This window comes from Meleagris gallopavo, chromosome 1 (genome assembly GCF_000146605.3).
Source record: "Meleagris gallopavo isolate NT-WF06-2002-E0010 breed Aviagen turkey brand Nicholas breeding stock chromosome 1, Turkey_5.1, whole genome shotgun sequence".
In the NCBI taxonomy this organism is placed as follows: Eukaryota; Metazoa; Chordata; class Aves; order Galliformes; family Phasianidae; genus Meleagris; species Meleagris gallopavo.
In genome coordinates this window covers 122,743,814-122,760,879 of record NC_015011.2, presented here as the reverse complement: position 1 = coordinate 122,760,879, position 17,066 = coordinate 122,743,814, and the positions used below count along the sequence as shown (strand labels likewise).

General features: G+C 40.1%; 1 protein-coding gene and 1 long non-coding RNA gene across 4 annotated transcripts in view; one reads left to right on the top strand and one right to left on the bottom strand.

The window, feature by feature from the left end:
• The first annotated feature begins 444 nt into the window (after positions 1 to 444).
• TBL1X (transducin beta like 1 X-linked) overlaps positions 445 to 17,066 on the top strand; it is a 139,048-nt gene continuing 122,426 nt past the window's right edge. Inside the window, exon 1 of one of the 2 annotated variants that reach the window (XM_003203099.3) lies at positions 445 to 518. The gene's annotated coding sequence lies outside the window, so the exon portion shown is untranslated. The remainder of the gene's footprint in view (positions 519 to 17,066) is intronic. The other variant, XM_010726681.3, reaches the window with a different exon arrangement.
• LOC109370827 lies at positions 8,269 to 9,831 on the bottom strand. Of its 2 annotated transcripts, none has more exons than XR_002121270.2 (3): positions 9,206 to 9,831; positions 8,966 to 9,118; positions 8,269 to 8,593 (listed from the first exon to the last, which is right to left on the bottom strand). It is a non-coding gene; the product is annotated as an uncharacterized LOC109370827 (long non-coding RNA). The 2 variants fall into 2 exon arrangements; XR_004162307.1 differs by having other exon boundaries at positions 8,269 to 9,118; positions 9,206 to 9,296; positions 9,437 to 9,831.

The window sequence follows — 17,066 nt, the reverse complement described above, 5'->3', positions numbered from 1 at the left end:
CAAGTGGTAATTGAGTGTGTAGGTTTTTCCTCTTTCCATGTTAACAGTTTCAAGGTAGCTTCAATCTGTGTCTAACAAAGCCTTTACTGTGCTTCTTTCTGTTTGTACTCCTAAAAACAAGTGATGAAATATACTTAAATCATGCAATCCCACCATCTACTAGGTTGGATTTACATGAGGTTTCTGACAGAAAACTCTTTCATTTAAGGCTGTACCAAGTCTGGGAAAAGAAAAAAAAAATAGAACTGGTGAAATAAAAAACTCTCTTTCTGCAGAGAAAACAAAAGCCTTGAATTTCCTCCTGGCTAAGCAAATTGATGGGGAAAAAGTCCTGATAGAAAATATATAAATTGCTGATAATTTTTGGTCGTAAGACTTGATACAATCAAGAGATGAATTTAAAAGAAGTTACATCAATTCATTTTGTTTTTCCATTTTTCTCAGGTACCTAAGGATAAAACTGGCCTGCAGGGAAAATCTAGGGGGAAACTGGGGAGCTTGACTGCGCCTGCACCTGAGTAAGTGAGAGCTTAACTGAAAACTAGCTTTACAAAATGCTTAAAAACAGTCAACAGTTTTCACATCTTCTCACCTAAACTGCAGAATGTAAGTTGAGACAATGCTTTGGCTTTTGGATTGAGAAAAATACTAAAAGTAGTAGGGTTAGCTAAGCGGAATGTACCATAATGCAGCCTTCAGTGCTTTTTATTGCTATCCTTAAAGGCTCCATTAAACTAAATGTAGATTATATGCAACACTGGTATTCTGGTGTTTTGCCTTCTCAGTTCTTTATCCTGAGACTAAATGGTGAGTTTGAGTGACCAGACTCGTCAGATGGAATCGCAGTGACGCACTGAGGTTTAGTGGGATTGAAATCCTAAAAAGAGGCTTTAAGTGTGATGTTATCAGAGAATGGAGGCTGAGAAAAAGACCTTATAATGGTGGCCTAGTATGGTTGTCTTGCTGAGGGTGCATTTGACATTGTTTGAGACAAAAGCTATTGTCTCACTTGGATTAGCTTTCATTAAAATTTGGCTAGGGGTGTTTTTCTCTGGCAGTTTTGACGGGACATGTGGCAGACCTTCCTAGATGTTGGAGGGTATCCAACAATCCCAAACCCAACCTACACAAGTTTCTTAAAAGGCAAGAAAAGAAGAGTATTTTTCAGTTATAGCAATTATCCAGCTTGCTTTCTTGCCTGGCAATCCAAGCATTATTTTGGTAACAGTAAATATTCCATAGGTCAGAAAGGTACTCCGTTGTATTAACTAATTAATATATATAGTAATATATGGAAGACATGTAATTATAATAAGCAGATAAGTACACCATAGCATGAAACTTCTCTGTACTGGTAACGTATTTTTAATAATGGGCAAGTTAATTGAATTTTCTGAAACAATTGCCAGAGCTGAAGGCTTTCTTCCTGCCGGCATTTGTCATGTTAAAAGAATTATTTTTAGTTTTGGAAGGCTTCAGTAAGTTGGATATTCTAGCTGGTATCTACATTAAATTTTGCAGACTCTTCTTCTCAGCTGAGATTCTCTCAACTTAATCTGATCTAAACTTGTTATCAGTGCATTCTATTTCGAATCTGTTCTGTGGTTTAATCTTGTTCTTGTACTGAATGCATGAACTCATCAACTGATATCTGTCATGTCACTGCATTAAAAAGTACATTACATTTTGTTGTAGTATTCACCGTTTCTCTCTTTGCAATAAAGTAGAAGGCAAATATATATATATCTTCCATTGTTTTTCCACTGTTTTTGATGTTAAAGAGAAGTAAATATGTACCTTTATTGTAGGGTTTGTAGGTTATACACCTAGGACTTTAAATTCATTGTACAATTTGGAAATACATCAAGTCTCATTTAGCACTATCATTCTTTCAATTTCTAAGTTAGGTATTGAATCACACGTAGTGCCTGAGGCAGTATTATAACTGGTTGCTTTCTGGTGCATTTGTTGTTCCTGCTGAGGTTCTGGTTTCTGCAAATAATGTGCCCTGTCAAACTTGCACTTAGTGTACTTAGTTGCAGGAATGGGGACCATGGACAGATGTAAGGTTTATTAAAGGAGAGAAATTCAGTATTCTTGAATGATAACAGCATGTTTTTAAGTTGAAATTGGCTGAACAGTTCTGTGTTAAATCCAGAAGGGACCTTTGAGAGAGCTTTTTTGCCTTGCTTCTTTTAACTTTTGTACTAACACATAGCAAATGTTTTCATTTATTTCCTGTGTTATCAGTCCTACTCTGCATATTTTAGTCTATTGCTACTGACAGTGATGAAAGGCAGGTATTTCCTGACCTTTTGTATTTTGGGTGCCATATAAGTTCAGCTGTTCACTTCAAGAATATTTTCTTCTTCAGTCTTCTTCCTAGTTTCTCATTCTGAAGGTAGCACTAGAAATTCCAGGTGCAATTGCAATCTTTTTGATATCACAATGTAGATTTTGTAGCTGTGCATGTGAAAAAGTAGCCTTCTCATACAGAAGAAATGTGGTCATTCTTCTGAGCTCAAATATTTGTCAGAGTAGTGACTCTTATGTGAAGAAGAGAAATTCTTTACAGAGAGAGTATTCTATATCATATAGTATATATCATTCTTATATGAAGAGGGGGAAGTTCTTTACAGAGAGAGTGGTGAGGTGCTGGAACAAGCTGCCCAGAGAGGTTGTGGATGCCCCGTCCCTGGAGGTGCTCAAGGCCAGGTTGGATGGGGCCCTGGGCAGCCTGGTCTAGTATTAAATGTGGAGGTTGGTGGCTCTGCATGTGGCAGGGGGTTGTAGCTTGATGATCCTTGAGGTCCCTTCCAACCCTGGCCATTCTGTGATTCTGTGAAGAGATCAGTGAAGAAGTGTCAGTTTTGTGTTACTTTTTAATTGAAAATTGTCCTCAATTGTTGTTTGAGGAAGGCAGAAGTCAAGAACGGTTGAAGTAACAAATGGCCATAATCTAATTACATTGTGCAGCCTATTCCTTTATGAATATGGGATCTATCTCTGCTCTAATGTAGGGGTCTCCAGTTATTTGTAGTTTACTGCATCACCTACATTTTTCCTTATGAAGAACAGAAATCGGGCTGCCTTGGGGCAAATTTTTCTCTCTTAAGCATGGAAATGAGCTGGACGTGTTTTCATAAGCATTCTGCATGTAGCAGCCTTGTGAGCCTCGTATTCTGAAAAGAACTACGGCTGTGTGGAAATCTGCGTATCGGTGTGAAACCAGGAAAAATGTGGCGGTGACGCAAATCTCTGTGTATGTATCGCGTTCTTTTTCTGGGGTTGTTAGGTAATGTGCTGCACCTTAGTTTGCAGGCTGCAGTGAAGCCAGCTGATTGAACCCCTTGGTGCTGTAGGATGAAGCTCTCCAGCTTTTTTTTTTAGTAGCTGATTTCAGGGAGATTGTTATTAGTTTTGTAAATCAAATTGTATGTTTCTGGCAGTTTTTAAAGATACCGTATGCTCCGCCATTCCGTTAGCGTGAAGAATAGTGAAGATGACTGGAAGTCTAAAACCCTTTCTCTACAATATTTTTCCCATGAAGATCAATGAATTTTCTGATTAGAGCTGTATCAACTTAGAATCTGCTGAAATCTAAAAAGCTTGATGTAGGATGCGACAGTTCTAGAAGGTTGTTTAAACTTACGTGCAATTTTTAATTTCTTTAATATCTGTTTTTTGAGAGTGGTCTTTGGCATGTGGCACTTGAGTAGTGGAAAGCTTCAACAGCTGAAATCTTAGTAACAAGAAACCAGAGTTATTTAAAGAGTTTTATTAATTAAATAATTTGTTCTCAGCCAACTAACAGAACTGCAATTGCAACCCTCCCCCGCGCTTTCTGTCTTTGAAAGACAACTTATTTTGACCTGACCTAAAACGTTAATGAAGTGATATCTCCTTGTCTCAGTTGCCTGAAGCCTAAGGTCACAGCCTTTCGGTGGTGTTTGGAAAGTTGTATATCACTACATTTGAAAGGTACAAAAGTCCTGTGGTTGGCCTCAGCATTAAAATATATAGACGCTTCTGCTTTATGAGGCTGTAAACCAGATAATTCATTACTAGTGGGGATCTGAGGGAGTCGTGGGCTTTTAAAGAATAATATGTTAGAGTACAAACTCCTTTGGAGGAGGGTTGTTACTAGGGATTCCTGGAAAGTGAAAGCCTATGATGGTATATTACATGCACAATGTCACCAAGTGTTTTACCTGTTAGGTTGTTTTGTTTTTTCCCTTTTCCCAAAGGTCTAAGAACATACATACGTTCTGTTTGAAACTATAGTAACGAGGGCTGTCTTCTTCTTACATGCAGGAGGGAAGGGAAAAATGATTTATTTTTTTTTAATTTAAATAGGTCCAACATTCTCAGTAACTGTTTAAAGAAATGCTATTGTGTCTACAGTAACGCGTGCTTCATGTGAACAGCACTGCAGCTGTATTGCTGTTTGCCCAAGTAACAAGAATTGAGAAGGAAAGAGGATGACAAGGGAGATAGGTGGGAGAGATGAGCATTGTGGTATGAATGAATTTACGCTGTGCCTTTATTGAGGAGGACTCATTACAGGATGCTTGATCTGTTTGCTGGTTTTTGGAATTTAAAAAGCATCTTTTTGCAGAGCAGCTCATGCGGTAACTAGGAAAACAGAAGCAATTAGTGGTGTAATCTCAAAGGGAATCTCAGGCTTCACTTTAAGTGCAATGATTAAATCCACTAAAATGATAACCATTGCTGCCAAGAACTCCTGTAATTGGTCACTAATGTATTTTGTTGTAGCAGTCGATAACTACTAGATTTCAGGCATGTAATTAGTAACGCATACACGTTTGGTCAGTAAAATTGAAAATCCTAATAACTGAGGCTAGAGGGGGTAGAAAGGAACAGAGAGCTGGAGAACTGAAATAGTGCTCTGTTGATAGTACCTAACTAGAACTGTATGCTTCAATAAAACAAGTGTCCTACTGTGCTGGAATACAAATGGGCTGTCTGTGGCAGGATATAGCAAAGACGTTTGGCAGAGAGGGATTTGAAAGCTTCTGGCAGAATGTAATTGAATTGGCCATTTCTTTAAAGATACAGCAAATTGTTTGCTGCAGCATTCATCATCATAAGGAAGGTCAGATAGGTTGCCAAACATATGATATTCATAATAAAAAGTGAAATGGTGACGCTTATATTTGAACACAAATCATGTTACCATATTTGCAGAAAGCTGTGGAAATGAATGGGAATATTTTGGTGTCGCTGAGCCATTAGTAATTTAAGTAAGATTGTAATTCAAGAGGGGGAAAGTGTATCGTCAGGGAGAAGACCCCCGTGGGACTTCAGATAGCGAGCAACTTAAAATCCCTCCCCTGGCGAGAGAGGATAGAGTGTTTTGGCAGGAGTATTGCTGACTTCAGCTTCTGATCACTTAGGAGAAGATAAGCTTATGCAATCCTGTTGTTTTTCCTTTTAAGAAAACAAAGGCAAAACGTAATAAAGAGGAAGGACTTGAGTGTTTTAAAACAGACAGAATCTAAACTGAAGCATTGTGGGTGTTTGTTAGAATCAGTTATGTTGTGACAGAAGAAGATGATGCAACAAGCTGTAGCATATCTGAAATGCTATATGAAATGCTTGGTATTGATACACTGGGAAAACCCTCTCGAGTCACATCCAGAATGCTGAACATAAATTGTATGCTGGCAACGGCTTTGGGCCACACAGTGATGCCTCTGCAAATGAGCTGTTAGCTTTGAGGTTCTAACACATTCAGGAGACTGGCACTTTGATTTCTTGCACCACTGCACCACTGATAGGGTTGGAAATGGGAATCAAAATAATTAGATTGGATATATAGATCTCAGCAAACCAGCCAAGAAAGCAGCAAGGGGTGGGGAAAGCCTCTTTCAGTTCTGAAACGTGTCTGTTCTGTTTTTATGAGAGGGTGAGGATGGAAGATGTAAACTACAGTGCAGATGCTCTCCGTTTATATTCAAAGCGTGTAATAAAATAATTGAATGTATGCTTCCTCCCATTAAAGCCTGTTAAAATCAGTAATAAAGGGCATTAGGGTTATATTAAAAGGGAGTTCAAATTTTTGGGCAATATATCTCAGTTATAGTAGTCACAGAGCATAGATAGGCTAACTGGGGACTGGTCTTATGCATCATCTGAGGCCTTCCTTCTTCCTGACGCAGGATTGTTCCTACCAGTGCATTTGCTGTTATTTTCCTCTCCAGAAAAGCTGTCCTACTGTGTCACTCAACATTTTCCATTTGAAAAAGACATCCATCCCTTTACTACTGAGTCTCCATATCTGATAGTGTCTTCCTTTTTTTCCATTGTGCAGATTCTTCCTTCAGACCTTTGTAAATTATTACCACTCCCACTCGCCTATGTTACTATCTCATTTTCTCCCTGTACAGATTTCTCCCTCCATCATCTAACCTATCTAGTCACTGCTAAATACCAAACCCAAGTAGCCTGGTGACAAGGAGAGCAGTGGATTGAGATTTTTTTGTTTTGAAACCAGATGTCCTGATACTGTATGGTAATAACATTTTAAGAAGTTGCTCAGTTTTGCAGACAGCTGTGCTGTCCTGTCCCAAAAACGCTGTCTGGATTTGCAGGCAAACTCAGCAGTTCCTAACTCTGCTTGTAGTCACTGGAAAAAGCTGCACTGAGCATTTCTGAACTTTCTTGTTCTGAGATAAATGCCAGCATTTTTTTTTCTGTCTGTCCCCTATTCCAGATCTCCAAGCAATTTCAGATACTAGTTTTCTTACCATGCTCTTCAGTTTGTTATTTCACGTTACACCACTCAGTTACAGAGATGGCAGTGAGGAATAGCATAGTGATCTGTGCAAACCCATAATATCTAAAGCTTCTTCAGAAGTTGTCGCCTCAGGGTGCACTGCTGTCATTTGTACAGCTTATGTGTAAGTCTACCATTTGTTGATACTGCTAAAAGCAAATGGTTTTTTTTGTTTGTTTTTTGTTTGTTTTTTGTATAGAATTGCAAGACAACAAATAAATGGTGTATTCTTAATATCTGTATGGTTTGAATGATATTTAACTAGGATGTATGTAGGGTAGAGGTGCTGCACTTGTAATTGCAGGCTGGACATACTGGAAAAGAGTTTGGGAGCTCTGGAGGAGCTCCTCTTCCTGGTAAGAAATGGATATAATCCAATGTATCACCCAGAGGCTGAAACTGAGAGTTGATCATCATCTGGTAATAACCATGTGGAGATTTATAAGATGAGAAACTCTTGTTTGGAAAGTACAGAAATGAAAAGATGCACTGGAAATAAACGATAGAATTCAAACAGGAAACAGATTTTTGTTTTTATTCTGTCAATATTTGTAGCTCTTTACAATTTGTAAATTCTTGAAATTGAGAAAAACCACCCCAAATTCAGTTAGCTAATAGTGGTCTCTTTCAGTCTTCATGCTGCTTAGAATCTTTCATTTAATGGTAAGGCTATGTACGTATATATGCTGACTGTGTAGCTGAGAATGTTGGTCATATTTTTCTAGAGGACAATCAAAACACAGTAGTACTGTACAAAACCCTGAAGAAATAATTCAGTAAGTTGCCCTGCTCCTAAGGTACCTCTGTAATGCCTTTTGTTAAGTGCTTCTGTTACGGCAAGTAGAACATACAGACTGCTTATGGCAGATGTGACATACAGACCACTTAGTTTAGAGCCCAGTACGTTCTGACCAATGTTTGAGGTTTACTTAACGTTTGGCACTAATGTTGCACATAGGGAATTGGGAAAAATGGTTACTGTTTTATGGAGGTTTTATATATATAAATATATATATATATATATTTTTCCCTCGACCTGGAATTGGCTGGCTATATTATTGGCACTCTAAATGCAACGTTTTATTTCTGGCGATAATTCTGTAGGAGAATGAATCCCACAGAGTTTGGGAGAGAAGAGGGAATGAAAGAATCATAGCCTTTTCAGATGGATAACTTGCTGAACAGATGCAAATGCAACTAACTGGAACAAAGAGATCAGATTGAACACCTTGCACAGGATCCATAATGTCTAGGAGGGCTGCAACACTCGATCACGTTTTGAATAATGCCATTTGGTTTATTTTATGCTGTCGGTTCTAACAGGGCAGTGTGTTACAAGTAGTAGTTTCTGTAACAGAGTATTAAATGCTATCAAATATTTCCCATTCTCATATATCAGTAACCTTCTGTAACATGCATTCTAAGTAATGGCAGTGCCTTACCTACTTCAGCATCACAGTATGGTATTTGTCAGGAGACCTGTGGGCAGCTTTAGTTTCCCATTTTAAGGTGTTAAAATCATATGATATAAACATCAGGCTACATCACATGCATCTTCTTGTCCAGAAGTCTTTTCTGTGCACATTGTTGTCTTACCCTTGGTTATTGGAACCATGTTTAGGTTATGGTAGAAAGAAGGTTCTACTGTGGCCTTCAGGATTATGTTCAGTGACTGTCTTCATCCCTTCCAATTTTTCACTGCCAGTGCACATTAGATAGGACTTTGTCTTTTGCTGTGCAGCTAATGAACCCAGCTCTTCACTATTCCACATTGACTTTGTTTCTGAAAGGAATCTGAAAATACACAAAAGTGTATGTAAATTATTTTACTTTTTCTGATCTCTTATGAGGAGAAATTTCATTCATACACAAACTTAGTGAAAAGTTGCATATAATTGGTTATTAAAGGAATAGGGTGACTGTGTCAATTTTACCAAAAGACGTGAGAAAGTATTTATTTATTTTTAAGCAAAAGTGTGTTGTTAGGGGAATGTGTTTTTGAAACTTCCTTTGTTTTTGCAGCAAGATTTTCAGACTTTTAAAAGCATTAGTTCTTAAGTTAATAAAGGTCATCTCCTGCCCAAAGATTGTTTGAAGAACAACAACAATAAAATAGGCTTGTTTAGGAAGTGCAAAGTGACGGCACTAATATCTTACCTCCCTTACCTTGGGAAGTGCTTTCTTAATTTCCCTTTTCCGTGCCCCTCTCCAGGAACAAAAGGAGTACAAAAATGCAGATGTTGAAAAGCAAGAAAATGTGCTTGAAGTATTTTCCTTCTGTCTTGGAACAATGGTTGCTGACAGCAGAAGGCTTGCTTGCTTGTTAAAATTAGATTTGAATCATCAGTGTAATAGCGGTAGGAAATTGTAGGTGGAAGGATGCCAGGAAGCTTATCTTGTACCTACCCTTGCAGTAAGGTGGTCCCTGAATGACTTTGGCTCCTCAGTTTAGCAAGTTAGCCTTAAGTGATGGATCATAGGATCTGGGTTAAGTATCCTGAAAGCAAAATATTTTGTACCTGAGCAAAAGCTATTTTGGTGGACTACCAAGAACAGACATAAATGCAAGGCTTTGTCAGCAATGCGAGATTGCTGTTACAACTGAGGCTTCGTGACCTCGTGTTCTTGGTTACATACATCATGTTTAAGTGGCCCCAACCTCATTGCCTCTCACTATTTCCCTGGACTAGGATAGGAAAAAAAATAATAATCATCTGTGTTTAAGTGGGTGTTTTAGTTGGTTTTAATGATCTTAGGAGCACTGCAAAGTTTTCATGGGCTAGATGTGTGTAAAGTAGGGGGCTGTGCATCCTCGGAAGCTGCATCACAGTCAGCATTATTCTGGCTTCTTCCATTTCTCCTCAGCTGTTTTAAGGCAGTCCGGCATCCAGTTGCTTCCTTGCTATGGTTATGAAACATTGGCTTCACAGTAGTCCAATCTATAGAAGACAATGACCTCTCTGTGCACCTTAAAACCACTGACAGAAATGGCTGTAATTCTGCTGATGCAAAATGCAGCTGCCCACTTAAACCTTTTTCCCCCTCCTTACTTGCAGAGGGGCTGGTTACATCTCTGCTGTATACTGGCTTCTATTTCATTCCTGGTGTGGTTTTTGTGCTATTTCCATAAGCAGCTTGGTTCCTGATTTCTTCAGGGAGTCCTTTACATGATGTAATGGTAATTGATATCAACTGAAGTGCTAAAGCTACCAGTCTCTAATTTAAATTAGTGCCAGTCTGAGATGGGAGATCTGAAAGTAGGACTGTGCCTGGGAGAGACCCCTGCTTTTGGAAATTATTTCATTTGTTCTCTTATCAGAGTAAGAATTTTCTGACCATCGTGTCACATGGTTATTCTTTCCTGGGTGGTAAAACAGAAACAAAGTGCCTGTGAGGAGATGATCAAGGGGGAATTTTAGTCTAAGTGTTTAATGATGTTTAGTGCATTACTGTTCTCTTCATCAGTGCTATGAATGCAATCAGACATATTTTAAAATAAATCTACATAAATAACTGGCTTATAATAATGTAGCATAGGTTTATATCTTTTTATATCATTTGTTTATATCTGCTCCATTTAACACTCTCTCTCTGTATTCTATGTACATATGTATCCATCTGTATATATCTGGAGTTTATATATAACAGCTCTTTATTTTACTGAGAAATAAGCAGTTCTACAGCTGGACTGCATTGTTTATAAGTACTATTTAATTGTTGGCAAATATTTGGAAGGCACAGGACCACCAAAGCTTCATGAAACTGGTATAGCGAAGTCTGACTGTATACCCAAGAGAAAACTGAAAGCACTCCCTGAGCATGAGTGACCACCTTGAGTTGACCTGCTTGTATGTTCAGCCTATGGTTGTTAAGCTGTACTCTTGGGCTGTACTAACTGGAAGAAAAGTGGGTTCTGTGAAAGATTCTGCTGGAAGTTACTAACATGTTTGTGCTTGGAAATAGCGTACATGGACTGATCTAGTTTTTTGTCCTTACAGGCCAGGTAGAACCGTGTTCTTTGGGTATCACCAGAGATGGTTGTTAGCACAGTTTCACTGGCAGCTTGTTCTGCTAGGTTGTTTTTAGAAATTTAACTTGGTGTTGTTTGTTGTTTGTTTGTTTTTGGGAGGGGGCATTGAGTCTAGTGTTTATTGCTGATTAATTTGATTGGTTGTCTTCTTTGTAATGTCTTATGTTATATTTGTGGGCAGTTTCTTGAGAAACATGGCAAGCGAAGGACAATCATCACAGAATGGTTTGGTTTGGAAGGAAGGATCATCAGATTTCAACCCTCCTGCCACAGGCAGGGTTGCCAACTCCTAGATCAAGTTCTAGGTCAGGTTGCCCTGTCCAGCTTGGCCTTAAACACTTCCAAGAATGAGGCATCCACAACCTCTCTGGGCAATCTGTTCCAGCACCTCACTGCCCTCACAATAAAAAACTTTTCCCTCTTGGTTACTTCATTACCTTGTGCTTACACTTTTTCTTGAGTATTTTTCCTATTTGACAAGTAGGTTTTTATAAAAAGTATGTGTAACCTAGAATACTGTAATTCTAACCTATGCTTTAAATGTAAGTCTAATCTAGAATATTAAGATTCTTATAGCCTTACTACTTAATTGCATATCCTCTTAATCATATTGTTAGCCAATATCATCTTTGAAGATATTCCATGTCCTCTGGGTGTCTACCTACCATCTGTTACTTTATCCCATTAGATTTCTACCAGATTTCCAATTTTCTCTCCTCTGTTCTGTGCTGAAGGAACCCTCCTTATAGTTTCCCTTATTGATCTCTCAGTTTAGTCTTAATTACACAGCTAATCAGATTATGGTGATTTTTTTTTTTTAATTATTTCTTACATCCTTGAACTTTCCAGTTTGAATAAAAACATACTAAAGGACTGCTTTTCCATGTATTTGGAGCTGATTCTCTTTCTCTTCGTTTCTGCATTCCGGTATTCGCGAGTGTAAGGGGTTCTTCTGAGCACTGTTTTCTGTTCTGTTCATTTCACATAGTGGGTATAGAGACTTAAGTTGGGTCTAGTTTTCACAACTGAAGCATCTGTTTATGGAGGAGGGCATAGCAGAGGTGGGCTGTTGATGTTACTTCCCTGGCTTGCCTGTCCTTGCAGCCTCTGCTTCCTCTTGTGTGCAAAGGGAAACCAACCCTTTCCACAGTTGACTTCAGCCAATTTAAATGCAGGCTGCTGCAAAAGGGACTGTCCTCCTCTCCCCTTATCCTCGACGCTGTGCTCCCACTCCCTTGGCAATGCTAGCTCTATAATTGTGCAGCCGCACAATGCTAAAAATTATTTTATTTGCAAGGTGAACTTTCAGTCTGCTCAACAGCCTGATCCAATTCGTCTCCCAGCCACGTGGCACTGGGAGGGTCTTAAATAAGCTTAAGCTAGCTATTAATACACAGTGCTGAGTCACTGTTGGAATGCTTCAGTTTACTGTGCACCTTTTCAAGGCAAACTGTTGCTAATTCAGGCCTGGGTAGAATGTGCTATAAATTGTAGTCTTGGGCAATCGAGTGGTGAGTGGCTCAGCCACTGATGCAGAGAGGCAAGGTAGGCAGATGGAAAAAACTGCCTGGGTGGGTGTCTGCACTAAACTGTCACTGCTTGAGTATCACCGCCCAAACAGCAACTGGTAGGAATTCACTTCAGCCAGAGAACTTAGCTTTCCATTTTCTGTAAAACCTGCGAGAAGCTCAAGATTCCTAGCAAATGTATGAGAAGTATTTACGTGTATTTGTGTTATTGGCCAATGAATAAATGCTCCCTTTTTGTTGTTATTACAAATATCTTAACAGGCTCACGACAGTCCCAGGCAACTGAAAGAACGTAGTTCTTTTATTAGCTGAAAATTCCATATTTGTTAGGTACCATTATTTTTATAGGACAGGAAGGTGTTTACTCATTCACTACTTGTGTTTTGTATTGCTGGAAGAAAATTCCATAGCTAATGAGCTCAGCCAGGCTTTGGTTTCTGGCCATGTGCTACACCAGTTTAACTGTATGGAATATTGCTGTGGAGTATTTAGGTTAATTTATAAATACGAAGATTTGTGTGTACAACTTAGCTTCAGTCTTAATTGATTTAGAGTACTTGATTAGACAACACAGCTGAGCCAATGCAACCCTTGCTGCTTCTTAGAGAAGTAGCTCAACTCTTGCTTTTGTCTTCCTTCGCTTCTGCCCATATGGTGCTTGTCTGCCTCCTTGCTATGCCACTGAACTCCTTCTTGGAAGAGACTAAAACATTTTATCTAGTTTGATGGTGTGAAACAGGTGTAAGGAACTGTACGCTTTCTTTCTGGAAGCTCTTTTACATCACATGGACTGCAGGTCTAACAAGAAAAATTCTAGCTCCAAAAGGTATGACTTAGATCCATATGGGTTCATTTGCACTTACTGTTTTAGAAAAAAAAAAAAAAAGAATAGTCTAGTAGTTATACGTATATCTTCCATGATGTATTTTTAGACGTTACCACTTGCACACAATGTAATAGTCTTTAACAAAAAGAAGGGGGAAAAGGCATTTCTAGCACAGATGGCATTATGGAAGGAGCTGTGGTTTTACGTACTTCGAATTTTGGTGGACTGAGGAGACTTTCTGTTCTTAAACTTATTACATCCTGCATTCCAAAATAAAATAAATTAAAAATACTGTGATGCACTTACACTTGGCACAGAAACAAGGCTTATTACTTTGTCCAGTGAAAATCAATGGTCAGAGGACTAACATGTTCTTCAGCTAATCATGTTGAACTTGGCCGTGTTTCAGTAATTTCCTTGACTGATGATGGAAATAGAGATGTTGTACTTGTGTTTATTATGATTTACTGGGCTTCCGCAAAACTGGTACCTTTGGTACAGCAGCCTCACAGTAAAGCAGGGTGAAAAGTAATGTAAATTGGGAAACAGTTCTGCAGTTTGCGGCATCAGGAATGACTGGTTGGATACCTTCTGGTCCGAAAATGGCCACAGAATGGAAAGTGCAAACGTGGAGGTTTCGTGAGCAAACGTGATTCCTGTGTTCAAGAGCTGGAGCAAGCACCATCCCATTTAGAGGAGCCCATGTGCCGCTGCTGCTCTTTTCCTGTCCAAGGAGCTGCTGACAGTGAGAGATCAGAGGAGACTGTGCCTCTGGCCAGGGAAGTACAGCAGCGAAGCCAAGCCCAGTAGGTTGCCAGGCCTTTTGTGGAAGAACTGTGTTGGTGGCAAGGGCCTGCCTCTGTCCTGAGGCCTTCTGTGTGCATCACCTGTAGGTGGTGAGGGGCCTGGTGGCCCAGCAGAAGGCCTCCAAGGTGGCCGAGTAGGTACGAATACCCCACAGGCTGGGTGGCCTGGTCTGACCACACGAGCTTCCCAAGGCTGGGCAAGCAGCCCTAAGGCCAGGCAGTGTCAGAAGCCCTGCTTTCCATTTTGTGTGGTGAAACGAGCCACAGCTCAGAGGGCAGAAGGAGTGGAAGCAGAGGGATTTTAGCATCCTGGTTTTAGCAGGCTCTACTGATGAAGCCAGTGGGAGGTTTTTTCCCCATCGCTGAGCATGGCTACATCTGAACACAAGGCAGGAAAGGGGGCATCGGGAGCATCTCCCTCAGCCTTCTCGCTTCTCGCTGCCAGATTTCACAACAGAGCTGCAAAATAGGGAGGTTTCCAAAACTGACAAGAAAAAGGATTACATTGGAAAACAAGTGAAATTAAGCATAGGGAGCATGGCTTCTTACTCCATGTGTGGGGCCAGCCCTGAACGTGATTAGCAATTTTGAATATCCAGATTTGTACGCTCCAAAGAACGTTTAGCGTTTACCAGTTTTGACAGTGTACGCATTGCTGGAGAGAGGTTACTTGCAGCTGTATCACAAAATTACATCAGGTACGTATGTGCATACAGGTGCATGTATGTGTGTGTTTCTGTTGATTGCACATTACAATTATTTTCTTCCTCTGCTCACCCTGGTGCTTTGAGGCGTTTTTAAAAGCATTTGAGGCAGTGCCTTGGCCCTGGCAGCTCTGTAAAAGCCAAATCTTTTTTAATAACGGTAGTTAATTTTGGGAACGCACATATGCAAGGAAACAACATTATTTCAAGGATCTCCACGGTTTTGCAGGGCCAGGGGGTGAAGCCAGCAGAGAGAGTAAGGCAGAGAGTTCCAGCATATTGATTTGTTTGTATCCAGGTCTCTCTACCCACCCCCCACCCCCCCCACCGCCCCACTCTGCTGCCACTGCATGACTCATTTCAGGCAAGTGCAAAAATGGCTGTGGTCGCTACCTGTTTGTGGGTGATTGGTTGTTTTTCCCCTCTGAGTGCTGCAGGCACGGTAGAGTGCAGCAGCTTATCAAGCACTTCAATCTGGTTTGCTGAATGTAACAGCTTAAGAGAAAATGGCTGCCTTGTTTTCCAGAGCTGTCCTAGGGATGACCACGCAAGAGAAAATGAGGATCTGAGCATGAGAAATCTCTGAGTAGTTTCCCGGGCCATTTAGCATTTCTAAATACATGATGAAGGATCCTTTTTCTTTCCAGGTAGCTGCATGACTTCAGTCCTTTAAGATTTGTCATTGAGCACAGTGATTCTAGCTGAGCTGCGTGAAGGATGGCTTGTTCTGTGTGCAGGCAGAGAGGGAGCTGCTCCAAGCTGTCATAAATACTCCTTGGGAGCCTGCTTGATGTATGTGTTTCTGTGTATGCGCGTGTACATATATGCATGTATAAAGTCGGTGTGATTTTAAGCCTGAAATTTGTTATCTTAGGTGTTGGCTCTGTACTCAATCACTTTTTACTGGTTATATTAATGAGATGTTTTTTTTTTGAAGTATGAAGTGCTACTTTCATTCTAAAAATGACTCTTCATTTTCTCACCTTGTGAGTAACACGGCATTATAAGCAGACATTACGTGATGTGCAACTAAAATGCATGTAACTGTTACATTGAAGTATCTTTAGGCCAAGAAGTTTTGAATATTAATGCAGAAATGATCTGCACTAAACGATTTTCTCTGAATAACTGCTACAAAATTCTTGGCTGTTTAAGTGCATTATGACATTATTAGGTAGAATAATAAAAACAATTTTTACCAAATTATGCTGGCTTTTTGCAGCAGTGTGCTGTTAATTTCCACTTCTTGAGAGAATCCAGAATACTTTAATGAATTGGGTTTTTTGGTATTTTTCTGAGGAAGGTGAAAATTTTATCTGTGATTCTAAATTCTAGAAGAACATGTTAAGTCATTTGCTTGGACTATCATGGGAGATCTTTTGAGAAGAGCGAGTAAGTTATTTGATGTTCAGACCTCTAACGTAAGTGATTGTCTCAGTCTTTGGTAGATTTAGCTGTGGTGGCTTAAGGTGTGACAAATATGTGTCATACCCATCTGCAGCACTTACTCCATCAACTATTCAGGCAGATGTGAGCCAGCCTGTGAACTCAGGTGGGAGATCCGGGCTCTGTGTGCTTGTCACCCTTCTGCCCAGCAGGCTGCCCACTGGGGCTCTCGGCCTGAAGCTACCCCAACTCCCAGCAGCCAGGCTCTTCATCACTCCCATCTCTTTAGAGAAAATGGGAGAGAAAAAATGGAAATGGAAAATGAAACACAATCCCAGAGCCGGGTATGTTGCCTTCAAATGTAGGTTCCCCTTCCAGCTTCCAAGTGGTGTTCTCACAGAATCACAGAATGGCCAGGATGGAAGGGACCTTAAGGATCATGAATCTCCAACCCCCTGACACAGGCAAGGCTACCAACCTTCCCATTTAATACTAGACCAGGCTGCCCAGGGCCCCATCCAGTCTGGCCTTGAACACCTCTAGAGACAGGCCATCCACAACCTCTCTGGGCAGCCTGTTCCAGCACTTCACCACTCTCTCTGTAAAGAACTTCCCCCTGACATCCAAGCTAAATCTTCCCTCCCTCAACTTAAAAGCATTTCCCTTTATCCTTGTCCCATGTCCCTTCGTGTTCTCAGAAGTGTTGATTTCAGGTTACTGCTAGCAATATCAATACTGTGGTACTGATGTACATGGGTTTCTGCAGGCTCATTTCTTCCTCTGAATAGGCTTTTTTCTCTACTTCCCTGTAATCTCTGTAACAAAATAGAGCAACAAGCCTTTTTCTGCAGAACCAGCATGGCTTTTGAGCATAATCACAATCTGCACAGTCCATGTCAGTTAAAGACAAGAGGCAGTGTCTACCTTCATCTTGTAATGAAGAGCTGTGGAGAGGAAGAGATGTTTGGGCCCATTTTTTTTTTTTT